The following is a 13898-nucleotide window of genomic DNA, read 5'->3' on the forward strand; positions in this document are numbered from 1 at the left end:
CCACATCCAGTTTGCCTTGATTCATGGATCTTACATTGCAGGTTCTGATAGAGAATAGATATTTACATTACATCAGACTTTCCTTTCACCACCAGACACATCCAGAGCTGAGTGTCCTTTCAGCTTTGGCCCAGTTGCTTCACTCTTTCTGGTACTACTAGTACTAGCCCTCTGGTCTTCCCCAGTAGTATATTGGCATCTTCTGACCTGAGGGGCTCATCTTTTACATCATATATTTTTGCCTTTTGGTACTGTCCACGGGGTTTTCATGACAAAGATACTGGAGTGGGTTGTCATTTCCTTCTCCTCTGGTCGTGCTTTGTCAGAGCTCTCTGCAATGACCTGTCTATCTTGGGTGACCCTGTAGCTTATAGCTTCATTGGTTGGATACTGGTGCCTGGTGGGTGGATGATGCTATGAATTCCTAACATGGAATTTGTGGACTCACATGAACATATCAAAAGTTTGTATTCATTAGATATGAATACTCATTCTTCATACATCAAAACAAGGAGAGGAGAAAAGCCAATGCAGATAATCATCACCACTCAAAAAGAACACAATCTGGGCAAAAGCATAATATATTCATTCTTCTTCAATGGCAAAAGGAATTCATATTTATGGATTTCTTGGAAATTTAGACAAGAATATTATATTCGCCTGAATGGAAGACTACATTTTAAAATAAAAAATAGGAGAATCCCACTCTATATGTTAGAGAGATAGAGACTGAGATGGTGTGTGTTACACATACATGAACCCACACACGTTTAGACACTCAAAATTCATATCATTCCTGTATGGCGTGATGAATTTACCATCAGATAAATTAACAAAACCATAATTGTGTTAATTAATGAATTATCAGTTCAAGCTATACTGAATTTCCCAAAGACACTAAGGAATTATTCTTAAAAAATAAAATTATGTTTGAATAAAAGATGCCTAAAACCTGTTTATAAAAAAGATTGCTTTAAATTTAGAGAGACTCTGTGGGCTTAATTTAGAGGGGGGATTAAACTTGGTCCATTAAACAAAGAACGCAAAGTTACTTCTCTTGCTATTAAAAAGATATCTCTGCACTGAGATGAGAACAAGGGCATATACTACATGCAAACGGTATGTTATAATAGGCCCTCACCAGTCACCATACAGCTCTTTGCAAATCCAGTTCTTTTGATCTCTACCATATTGCAATATCTGACAGAAATTAGAGCTTGTGCTGTTAAGGGCTAAATTGAGTATTCCTACATGTATCCCAAATTTAGACCTAAAGGTTTTGAAATGAAGAACCGATCTGCTAAAACATTGCCATATGCTATGGCTTTCTCATTCTTTTAAGCAATTATTGTAGTTAGCACTATTGCAAGTGATCCTTCAAAGTCAGCAGCAAAAGATCCTTTCCCCCAGGGTTTTCTACAGTCTTAGGTTGGAGTGTTTATTTTTGAGAATTCTTTTAAAGCCTTAAAATGAGTTCTAATTTGAATGTTCCAACATATAATATTGTACAAAGTAGGGACTGGTTTCTAGGAATTAGAAAGTAAGTTTCCCTTAAAAATTACTAATGGAATATGTAATCATGATATATGATTTAGCAAGTAATTAAAGATAAGAATCAGAAGCTAGTCTGTCATAGTACAATTATTGCTATCATTTGAGAATTGAGAATCAATTATGGCATACTGTTGTTTTTTTATACTGTGTTTTTATAAACAATTATAAGATGATTATTATTATTATTATTGTTATTGTTATTATTATTATGTCAATACAACTCAGCAAACGAGATCACTATGCTCGATTTTGCATTTCATCACAAGTCGGGCGCTTCCCAAGCACCTAGGATTGTGTGATGTAGCAGCGAATTATGTTTGCCGATCCCAGTAAAGCAGACTTTTGCAATTGACAGATGGAGATTTTGTCAATTCCAATGGTTTTCAAATGTCCACTGAAATTATTTATTATTATTATTTATTATATTTGTATGCCGCCCCTCTCCGAAGACTCGGGGTGGCTAACAACAATATAAAAAGACAAATCTAATATTAAAAGACAATCTAAAAAATCCCAATTTAAAGAACCACTCATACATACTAGCATACCATATATAAATTCTATAAGCCTAGGGGGAAGGGAAATTTCAATTTCCCCATGCCTGACGATAGAGGTGGGTTTTAAGGAGCTTGCAAAAGACAAGGAGGTTGGGGGCAACCCTGATATCTGGGGGGAACTGATTCCAGAGGGTCAGGGCCGCCACAGAGAAGGCTCTTCTCCTGGGTCCCGCCAAACAACATTGCTTAGTCGATGGGACCCGGAGAAGGCCAACTCTGTGGGACCTAACCGGTCGCTGGGATTCGTGCGGCAGAAGGCAGTCCCGGAGGTATTCTGGTCCGATGCCATGAAGGGCTTTATAGGTCATAACCAACACTTTGAATTGTGACCAGAAATTGATCGGCAACCAATGCAGACTGCGCAGTGTTGGTGTAACATGGGCATGCCTTGGGAGGCCCATGATTGCTCTCGCAGCTGCATTCTGCATGATCTGAAGTTTCCGAACACTTTTCAAAGGTAGCCCCATGTAGAGAGCATTACAGTAGTCGAACCTCGAGGTGATGAGGGCATGAGTGACTGTGAGCAGTGAGTCCCGGTCCAGATAGGGCCGCAACTGGTGCACCAGCCACCAGGTGAACCTGGGCAAACGCCCCCCTCGCCACAGCTGAAAGATGTTTCTCTAATGTGAGCTGTGGATCGAGGACGCCCAAGTTGCGGACCCTCTCTGAGGGGGTCAATAATTCCCCCCCCCAGGGTTATGGACAGACAGATGGAATTGTCCTTGGGAGGCAGAACCCACAGCCACTCCGTCTTATCCGGGTTGAGTTTGAGTCTGTTGACACCCATCCAGACCCCAACAGCCTCCAGGCACCGGCACATCACTTCCACTGCTTCATTGACTGGACCCTTTGGCACTGCACACAGCGTGCCAAGTACCACTGGAACCACTTTCACTGGCTTGTGCCAGAGTCGTTGTAGCTCGATTTTTAGATCTTTGTATTTCACTAATTTATTATTTTGTATTATTATTATTATTATTATTATTATTATTATTATTATTATTATTATTTTATTGTTGTTATTGTTATTGTTATTATTATTTTTGTTTTTATTTATTTATTTGTTTGTTTGTTTGTTTGTTTGTTTATTAGATTTGTATGCCGCCCCTCTCCATAGACTCTACCTGGGTCTACTTCATTTTTATTAGGAATTGGTTTCTGTTCTATTTCTATTTCTTCTATAGCCACCACAAGAACTTCCTTTAACCCTTGCTAATTAATAAAGACAATTCAAGTTTTTCTAAGGCAAAAGTCATCCCAACTTCTAAAGATTCTTTACTTGAGTTATGGAATGTTAAATTTAGACTTAGACTGCTTATTCATTTAGTTTTGGTTTCTTTATGCTTTTTGAAAACATATCAGTAGTTTAATAACCATTTTATGAATTCTTTAATAAACAAGACCAAGGCAAATTTTACTGCATTGTGATTCACATAGCTCCAGGAACTTGAAAATTAAATGTATTATTTAATATATTAATTATGGTGATAAATTTGGCAACAATGTGCCTCTCACTGCTGTAATTGTGTTGATCATCTTACTTCTATTTATCCTCTTCCTCTCTTCCCACCTGCTTTTCTCAGCATTACAGCCTTGTCCAAAAAATCTAGGTCTTTACACAATGAACAAAAAGTAGGATCATTTGTGCCTGGTCTTTTGTTCCTAGTGTTAGAACTGTACGTTGATTTATCTGATAATCTCTTTGTTTCTTTTCTTGGTATTTTCAGGTCTTCTTGGTCTTTTCAAACACCAATATTCAAAAGCATTGATACGTTTGCTATAATGTACTTTTTCTTCAAAATCTAAATTTTGATTCTATTGTCAGAGGAAAAATCACTGCCTGAATCATTCTGTTTTTTCATATTAAAATATTAAAATACAAGATATAATTATGGTTTATTTTTCTGTCTATATTGTTTTCATCCTTTGAGAGAGGGAGGGAAGGAAGGGGAAAGAGAGAGCGCTATTAAACAAAATCCTTATATTCCATTTCCCATATGGGGAAAGTTCATTCTGGTTAATTGTATTTTTAAAGTTCCTTTATTGTAGTGTGATTGCTGATAGGTATTATTCACAGCTAGAGAACAGGTGGCATATTCTTTCTGTAAAGTGCATAGCAAGGCAAGGCATCCATCATTTCTGAAATTGGAAATTGGAAAATGAAGGATTTTTCCCAGCAGTTGAAATAGAGAATGTGATGCTACACTACATTTATAATGATTGGTAAATCAAACTATGCATTTAATTCTCTGGGTGGATTTTAGGTGGGCACAAAAATTCACTTCAGGTTATTCTCCTCTTCCCTCCAAATGAATTAACTGCCTGAGGGAACATCCACTATCAATTTGACACTAATGCAGACTTCCCCAACTAATACCTTTCACCTATGACAGTCACAGGTCAATCCAAGCATTTGGCACTTTATGTAGATACAGTATCAAGCTGAATTTTTAGCAATGATGAATAAATAACTGTTGTGGAAATCTTGCAAACTATTTGGGCTGGAGATAAGTTTCTCTAAATGCTCGATAGATTTGTTGCAATGAGAAGGAATGTAGCTTCTCAGTAGTAACTTTTACTGTTATATCTGAAACCAAGTTTCAAATATATTTTAATCCAGTTTTACAAACATCCAGTTTCCCGATATACATGCAGTTCAATCCAAAATGACTGTCAATGCTATTAAGTATAATAATTGTTCATGAGTGAACAGTGTTTATTGTCTCTGTTCATTTTGCCTCTGAGGCAAGCTTCTTACTCAGCTGAAGCCAAGGGTCATCTGCTAAATCATGCATACCCACAATCCCTTGTGGATTATGCAGTTGACAAACTGCCGTTAATGATTAGTTCAACCTGCATTAAAACCCTGGCATTAAATTGATATTACATGAGTGATGGATTACACCTCTAATGAGCAGATTATTGCCACAAGTGACCTTGTTGACTAAAAGGATGTGCCCATATAACTCATATATCTAACCTTCTCCTGTCATAGCTGGACCACAAATATAGATATAGAGACATTTTTTTTCTTTTTAATATTTTTGTAAAATACAGATTTGTTGTTTAATAAAAATATTTGCTTCATTATTTCACAGCTGTTTCCCAGGTAGCAGAATGTCAAATGCAAAATGTTCAGAAAGCTGAAAAATTCTGAATTGTATACAATGCTATTGTCTCTTTTACCCAGTGATGGACTACCAAATTTTTTAGTACCACACTGTGGCCTTGGCTTATGCATTTTGTTTCAACATCTTTCAGTGCAAATTAGGTGTTCTGGGGTGGACCTCCATTTTCGCTATCCCACTGCGTCCCTCCCCAAACCAGGCGGCAGCCCACCCCTCATTATCTACTATATAAAGTGTATGTACATATACGCACGCACAGTTCTTCTAAAATTATACACATTCAACCTCATTTACTGCGATAGGAAAAACATACCCAGAGTCCAGAAGGGAAAAAAAGGGGGAAATATCAAAATTTTGTCACCAGTACTGTGTACCTGACTGTACCCGTAGGAGCCCACCACTGCTTTTACCTTTATAGTGTTAAAATTCTATTGTGAATTGCTATCTTGTCTGTAGAGACAATCCCATGCTTACTGTGAATTTTTTGGTAGGTGTCTTCTCTTCACAAAAGTGTATTTTATGCTTTTGAGTGACTCTATCTTAAAAAAGCAATGTTTCTTTTAGTCAGATATAAATATAGGTAGACACATGGCAATTTATACATTAAGTGTTTTCCATCGTATTGATTTGTACACTTTTCTTTATAAAACGTTAACTCTTGATAATCAATGATATCAAGGAACTGTAGAATCACAGATAATTTGCAAGGAGGAGGATGACAATTTTCATAAGGGTTTCAGTAAGTAAATAATGCCCTCAAAAAGTCCTTTGGCACAGATTAAATTACTTTTCTTTTTATTTTAATAAATCTCCCATATGAAGCAAGCACTGGCCTTTGTCCATATATAGTTAACAGTATATTCGCAAATACTTGTCATCTTGCCTGAGAACAGATGAGCCTGGGACAGAGGAAGGAGGTAGTTGAGAAGCTCTTTAATGACGGAATTAATTGAGCATAATCTATGATGACTGGTTAGGTGGAAAAGGAAATCACATGAGAAAAACAAAACACATATGCTTCACCGCTAATTTGCCCGAATCATGAATACACAGCTATGAACAGATAAAGAAAAGTTGTGAAAGGGTTGCGGTGGGAAGGGGACAGTGATATACACTCCCTATTATCAGCCACAAATCTGCTCCCATCAGTGTAAATCAAGAAAACAACCCTGTGGAGACAAAAAATAATAATGGAATAAAAACATAGCTAGAGTGTTATGAAGCTAAATGAAGAAACACAGCCAGCAAAGTTTGGTAGGAAGCATTCATTGGTATTTACAGCAGTATTTGCATTTATCCTATAATACAGAGAATATTTTTCTAGCATTATAAAAAGGAGGAAAATGCTTTTATATTGGGCATTATGTAGGCAGTTTTTGTTTGGAGTAAAAAATAGGAATAGTTTCCATGACGTAGTCAACCATTACTGACCATAAAGGAGACTGTCAAATTGTATGCCTTGCCAGTTACAGTACTGTCAGTCACTAGGACACATACACAAAGAAAATGTTTATTGTATAAAAGTCTTCCAGGTTTTTTTTAAGCTTTAAATTGTAGGCAACAACAGACAAACAATTGCATTGTGGCAAACTGTCCAGGGTCATGTCATACTGCATTCAATAAACAAAATCCTTTGTTATTGTTTGGAAGATAATAACTGTACTCTACTGGATAAGAATGAAGCTGAATAGATATTAAAAACAACAAGGGACAGAAGGATTTGGACTCATCAACAAGAAAATCTATAAATTATAAAAGGCTGTGGAATATATTTTGTTAGCAGCTGGACAGATAGTGAAAACTTAGTGACTGGTGACTTGAGGCTTGGAGACAAGTGATTAGGAAGAACTGGTGACACCTCTGAATGAAATTTGAAATTGCACTGATTCTGCCAAAAAAATTAAAAAATCTATTTTTTATCTGAGAAGTGTGATTTTAAAGTTATGGAGGGAATTGATCATGAAGAGATTGTTGATGTTTTTAAAGAATTACTTAACGATCTCAGAAGAGCTTTTGGAATCAAAGTACATGGAAAAGAAAAGAATGAAAAAATGGAGAAGATAACAATAGAAGAAAATGAAAATGATGATGAAGTGGGAAAGAATATTGATAATTAAATATTGATTAAAGATTATGTTGATGAATATGTTGATATTTATAATGATTCCACTGGGGTTTACAGTGACAAAAGAGAAAATGATATTAAAAATGACGATTTTCAGATTAATGATGATGATGATGAGTTTGAGAAGTATAAGGTTATATGTGCATAAGTGCACCAGCATGCTTTCCATCCCCTGTCCTAATGTCTCTCTTATATTTCTACTTGCTCCATTTATATGAACTCTATTATTCCCAATGATTATTTCTTCTATATTATTCCTAATGTCTTTCCTTCTATTCTACTATTGATCTATTTTACCATGATTATATCCTCTTAAACCTACATTATATATTAAACAAAATAAATAAAATATAATTGATCAAAATGTACAAGAATATACTTATGACAATACTGTAACATTTGAAGATATATCTGGATTTATGTATGAGAGTTGGATTTTAAAAAAAATTAAAAAGTTTTTGAAAAGAAAACAAAGTCCAGGTGGTTTTGACTTGCTTCCTAGAGAAAACAATGCTTTGTGGAATATGGATTCCATTCTGGTATAAAGGTATGTTCAGAATTTTCTTAAAATGTATGGAAAGCTCCAACTGTTGTGGCTCTCTTATTATTTTTAAAAGTTGCAGCTACTACACTCATTATTTTGGACTTCGAGCTTGTAGTCAATCCTAGCAGTTCAGATAAAGCTACCATTTCAGAGCAAGCTGTTTTTTGGCTATATCAATTTACTGCAACAAATTTATTACACAAATAACCATTGCATAATAACATCTAGCCTTAGCTTTGTATGAATTATTTATTTGACTAGAATGTTAATCTCCAATCTGATTGCTCATCAAGGTCTACTCTTTATATTTTTATCATTATTTTAATTTAAAACATGAGAACCTTGCATGCTACAAATCTAAGCAACCATCCACAGCATCATAGCTATTTCCAGGACTTTGTCTGGGCTCTATTCTGCCAGCATGTGCCACACGCCCTTAATTATAGGTTAATTAATCTAAGCAGACAGACACACACAAAATATAATGCAAAGAAATGTTCTTTATCAACAGAAAAGAAGAAAAAACTCCATTTTAAACTTCAAAGGAATTTCTTGTACAAACAAGGCGCACTTGGAATACAATCCAAGAATGATGTCCCGTAATAAATCTAATTACTAACCCAGTAACTGGGAATTGGCTCACAGCTACTGCTGTCCAAATGCTGATAAACACTCACAATGAATTTTAGTCCAGAGTCCGGGAATCCTAACAAAGTCTTGAATACAGCAAGGCACGGTCTTGACGAACTACGATCAGCTAATCTTCCACAATGGCTAAGCCAGCACGCTGCTATTTTATCAGCAGCTGTAATTACTGGAGCCCCACCCAACCACAGGTGGCCTCTCTTATCTCCTGTAATATGTCTTAAGTTGTTCTCTCCTATGCATAGCTCTGCGCATGCGTGGGTCTGTCATAAATTCCTCATCGGAATCCAATGAAGATAAAGAAGATTGATCTCCTCCTGGGCTGTCAGCCAAGCCCCACTCTTCCACCTCACCCACACTTCCTTCGTCATTGGATAATTCAGTAGCTGACTTAGTCGGTGTTGTGATTCAGCCTGAGGCTCCTCAGGAACCGGCTGCGTCTCTGGTGGATCCATGCCCAGAGGAGGAGGACAGTGAACAGGAGGGGGAAGACCAGGCAGACGGGGGAGAGGAAAGTCAGGAAGAGGAGGAGGGAGAGCAGCCTGAGAGCCCCGGGGGGGACTCTCCCCAGCTAGTAGCCTGGACTCATTGGATGAAGCAGCACAGGCTATAATTCACATGAGACAGTGACGTGCAGCTCAGAGACGGGATCAATTAGAAAGGTATTTGCATCACTGAATTGGCAACAGCTGGGTTTGGGTGTGGTTCTCCTCAGCAGAGTTTAAAAGGCAGGCCCGCCCTTGCAGCCTTGTGGAGAGTTATCAACTGGAAGTTCTGTGACCCTGCTTCACTTCTCGGCGTCTCTGATCTTGGCTTGTGGCCTAGAAGTCTGGAAGACTTGGGGGAGGCGTGGGTTTGTTATCTCCAGCGTTGCTTTTGAATCCTGTTTTCTTTCATGGCCTTCGTGAAACCTCTGTGAAGTTCCAGTGTGTTCCTGTCTGTAAGAACAGTTTCTGTTACCTGTGTTTGCTTTGAATTATATAAACTGTCTTTGCTTTTTACCAGTGTGTCTGGATTCTCTTTTTGGTTGGTGTTGGCTTCTGGAGCGACCCAGACAGAACAGTCAGGAGCAAAACAGGCCTGTGATTTGTGGATGTTTCCCCCACATCCACCTCCACATTCCTTGGGGCAGGAGCTGGGCCAGAGCTAACCACAACAGTCCCCAAATAGATACTATTCATTTTCTTAGAAAATAAAAATATCTCCCACTGTAGCATGCAAGATCCTGAGGGCCTTGTTTGCTCATGTGCCCACCCCTCTTCAAAATCAAAGCCTTGGGAGGAACATTAGACATCTTCTAAAGAAAAGGTCCAGGTTAAAAGGGGTAGGCACATTCATGATAGCAAATTCACATTTGATTCTGTCTTCTATTAATGCTACCATATGATTTATCAAGCATTCCCTACATCTGTTTTGTGAGAACATTCACAAATGTTCTTAACATTCCATGTATCTTGCCAACTCCAAAAAGACTGGAGACCCTGGGCTGTGGAAAAGGGATGAGAACCTTCCATCCTCCTATGGTAAGTATTGTCTCCAGTCATTGTACATTAAATGAGTAGATTCAAACCATCAAGACAGGTTGCATAATTTAAGAAAAATATCCATAAAACGGTCTAAGAATAAAGGATGCTAGTTTGCTTCATTATCCATTGGCTAGTGATTCAAATAATTGCATTAACAGTTGCCCATGTATTGCCATTTATAATGGAGCAAACTAAGGAAAATAGGTGAATCATGAGATATATATTTGCTAGAATATAGCAAATGGTCAATAGTCAGATGCAAAATATTGGCCATTTACCTTTCTGACTACTTTCCATGGTGTTCATGGATGTATGTGTATGTATACACATTTGTATGTATGCACAAACATATGCCCACAAAAATATTTGTGCAACACAGAAAGTATTTGGATATTGACTTCCTCACATGAAAAGTTGGGAATTGTGTAAATGGGGGGGGGGGACATGGTAGTATCTTTTGCACCTTACCTGTAAAAGGAAAAATCTTTTGCATGTAGGTCTAGACAGTTTATTCTTAAAATGGCTTAAACTTAAGCCAGAATCAACACAGGACAGTGTTGCAAATATGCCCAGAGACTGCAGACATGACTTACACATCAGCCACATTTTTCCTTTTTCTGCTTCCCAGTTTTTCCCCATTTTGTCTGATGGAGAAATCTTGGAACCTGAAAGCCTACCGTTGCTGTTGGGTTATTATGAATTTAGATTTTCTTCTAAAATTAGGATGTTATTAAGTTCTTTCCAGGAATATAAAACTAGCTTGTCCCCTAGGAAATAGCAGTAAAATGGCTATGAAAAAAGGTAATTGGGGTTGGCTCTGGTTATTACTTAGATGGAAAATTGCCAAGAAATTGAAGAATGGTTTATACTGGGAGGTTAAAATCATCCCAGAAATTGATAGCAAACTTTTTCCATTATTGCAAAGAAAACTACATCGACATCCTCATGTTGTTACAGGAAGCCAGTATGTTTCAAGAGAGTCTTTGCTTTTTCAAACAATTGTTTTTCTTCACTGTAGGCTTGCTGAGACTAATTACTGTAATTACAATTTTAAAAAATGAATAGGAGATAGAGCAGCCTTCCTGTACTGTATCCTTCAGGTTAGCCTATTGCCCTCCGATCAGTGGTGGGCTATGAGCCGGAATGCTAAATTGCTCTCGCCGCCACAGCTCATAAGTTCTTACGTGACCAGTGCTATTTTGCTGCTGCACCTGTGGAGGAAGCAAAATCACACATGGAACCACAGGTGCACCCGTATTTTGGTGAGGTATTTTTGCTTCCGCACATGCTGAAACTCAGGCGCACCTGCGGCTCTGTGCACGATTTTGCTTCCTCCACAGGTGCAGCAGCAAAATTGTGCTGGTCCCGCAAGAACTTACAAGCCACGGTGGCAAGCGCAATTTAGTGTTCTGCCTCATAGCCCACCGCTGCCTCCAATGAATGTTGTATGTCATCTGTCACCCATTTCTTTCTATGGGTGTTGTGGTTGGCTCTGGCCCAGCTCCTGCCCCAAGGAATGTGGAGGTGGAGGTGGGGGAAACATCCACATGCCACAGGCCTGTTTTGCTCCCAATAGAATCTCCTGACGAAGGCTCCTCTGATGAAGGAAGCGTGAGTAGCAGGGAAGAGGGGAGTATGACAGACAGCCCAGGAGGAGATCAATCATCCTTATCATCCCTGGATTCTGAACAAGAACTTATGATGGACCCATGCATGCATAGAATGGTGCATAGGAGAGAACAACTGAAGGATTATTACAGGAGATAAGTGAGGCCACCTGTGGTTGGGTGGGGCTGCTGTAATTAGTGCTATAGATAAAAGGAGCAGCGTGCTGGTTTAGCCTTGTGGAAGTTTATCTGATTAATAGTTTCATCAAGATTGTGGTTTTGCTGTTTCCCTGTTCAAGACTGTGTGCGGACTTTCTGGACTTTGGAATTGGACTCAATTTCCCAGTTACTGGGTGAGAAATTGGATTGCATTTAACGTGTGCCTTGTGTGTACTGGAAAATCCCTTTGACATTTAAAAAGGGAGTTTTTTCTGCTTTTTTGTTGATAAAGACTTTTGGTTTTCCTTCTATCATGTGGTGTGTGTCTTTTTGGACTAATTAGCCTGTAATTACAGGCAGTTGGGACACACTGGCAGAACATATGGGTGTCTTCTAAGGTGTCTTCTTCTCCCCCTTCAATGTCTTAGGGAGAAAAATACTTTGGGCTGGGAGATATGAAAAGGCCATTTAAATGTGAGCAAATGGGGATGATTTTCTGCAGTTCAGAAGGTTCCTTTTAGTCTTAATGTAAAGGAATGGAGACCAAAGCAATCAGAATGGGGCTTTTGTTGCTTACCAGTTGAGAAATGATGGTAGCAACTTCCCACTTCAAATCATTGCTGTTGCATTTCATATTTTAAAGCAGTTGCCTTGTGCTGTGGAGCTTTGAACATAATTACTTTCCACCGTAGTCTAACAGAGTCACTAAGCAGCTGATAAAAGGCAAAGGAATCAAGACTATTTTCAAATTGAAAAAAGGGCTTTTTTTATTGGAACTGATAACTCTCACCAAGAGCTCCAGGCTTTTGTTACATCAATTTGAGGAGCTCATAATCTTTGCATTATGAATGTTCAACCAGGCTATTTCCTGCTGAAGTGTCTGGCACACCGTGAGTATTGCCTGCTTCTCTTGTCATCATTGAATAAACAGATTTGGACACATTTTCAATATGATTACATTAGAACAAGTGGGCTGTGATTGATAACCTAATATTCAGGCCATGCAAATCATCAATCACTTGAAGTATATTAATTATTCAATGTAACCATCTAATGCAAGAATCAATGCTAGAAATGAAGAAAAGAAACTCACAGTTCCCAATAGAGTCTACAGTAGATAATAAAAAAGGAATACTAAATAATCTGAGTTTATAATAATCTTTTTAATAGAATCCATTTATTTAGCTGTCAAAAACATAGTTCAATTAAGTTTTAAAGAAGAAAAATTGCTGAATGTAAATTATTACTTTTCCTTTAAAAAGACATTCATACTTTTAAACCGGAATTGCATCAACGTTTTAAAAATAACCTGTAATGAGAAGCAGAGATAGATTCTAAGATAAACTGTACCACATAGGAATAAAGAAAGGATATGATACTTAGTTCCAAAACTATGTGTGTTTAATTTATACCTATGTATCATTTTAACCAGTTTCTTCAGGTAAAATCATGGGCACTACAATTCTATCAAAACTGTTATTCCTAGTATCCCATTGACAATGCTTTAAATGTCTTTTACCCAGATAGTTATGAAAAGGTTTTAATGAATTACAACTTAAAGGTGCAAATGTGTGAAAAGATAATATACAAATCAGTCATATTATTATCGCCCATCTTTCATTCTTAGTGAAATAACTGTGTTTCTCACAGTATTTGAAAACAACTTTACATTCTCCTTCTGCCCTGGTGGCACAGTGGTTATAATGCAGTATTTCAGGCTACCTCTGCCCACAGTTTGGAGTTCAATCTTTCCAAGGCTCAAGGTTGACTCAGCCTTCCATTCTTCCAAGGTCAATAAAATGAGGGCAAAGATTATTTTGGGCAATATGCTGACTTTGTAAACCATTGAGAGAATGCTGTAAAGCACTATGAAGTGGTATATTAGTTTAAGTGCTATTGTTAAAATCAAAATAGCTTCAACAAAGTAATGAAAATTTGGTGTGGGTCCTCAGGAATAAACACAACAGTAAGTGTGAGAAGTATGTAGGACAACCACTTGAGCCAGTAGTATACTGAAGCTGCCAAAAAAGCCAATGCAGTTTTACACTGCAAC

This window comes from Erythrolamprus reginae, chromosome 4 (genome assembly GCF_031021105.1).
Source record: "Erythrolamprus reginae isolate rEryReg1 chromosome 4, rEryReg1.hap1, whole genome shotgun sequence".
Classification (NCBI taxonomy): domain Eukaryota; kingdom Metazoa; phylum Chordata; class Lepidosauria; order Squamata; family Dipsadidae; genus Erythrolamprus; species Erythrolamprus reginae.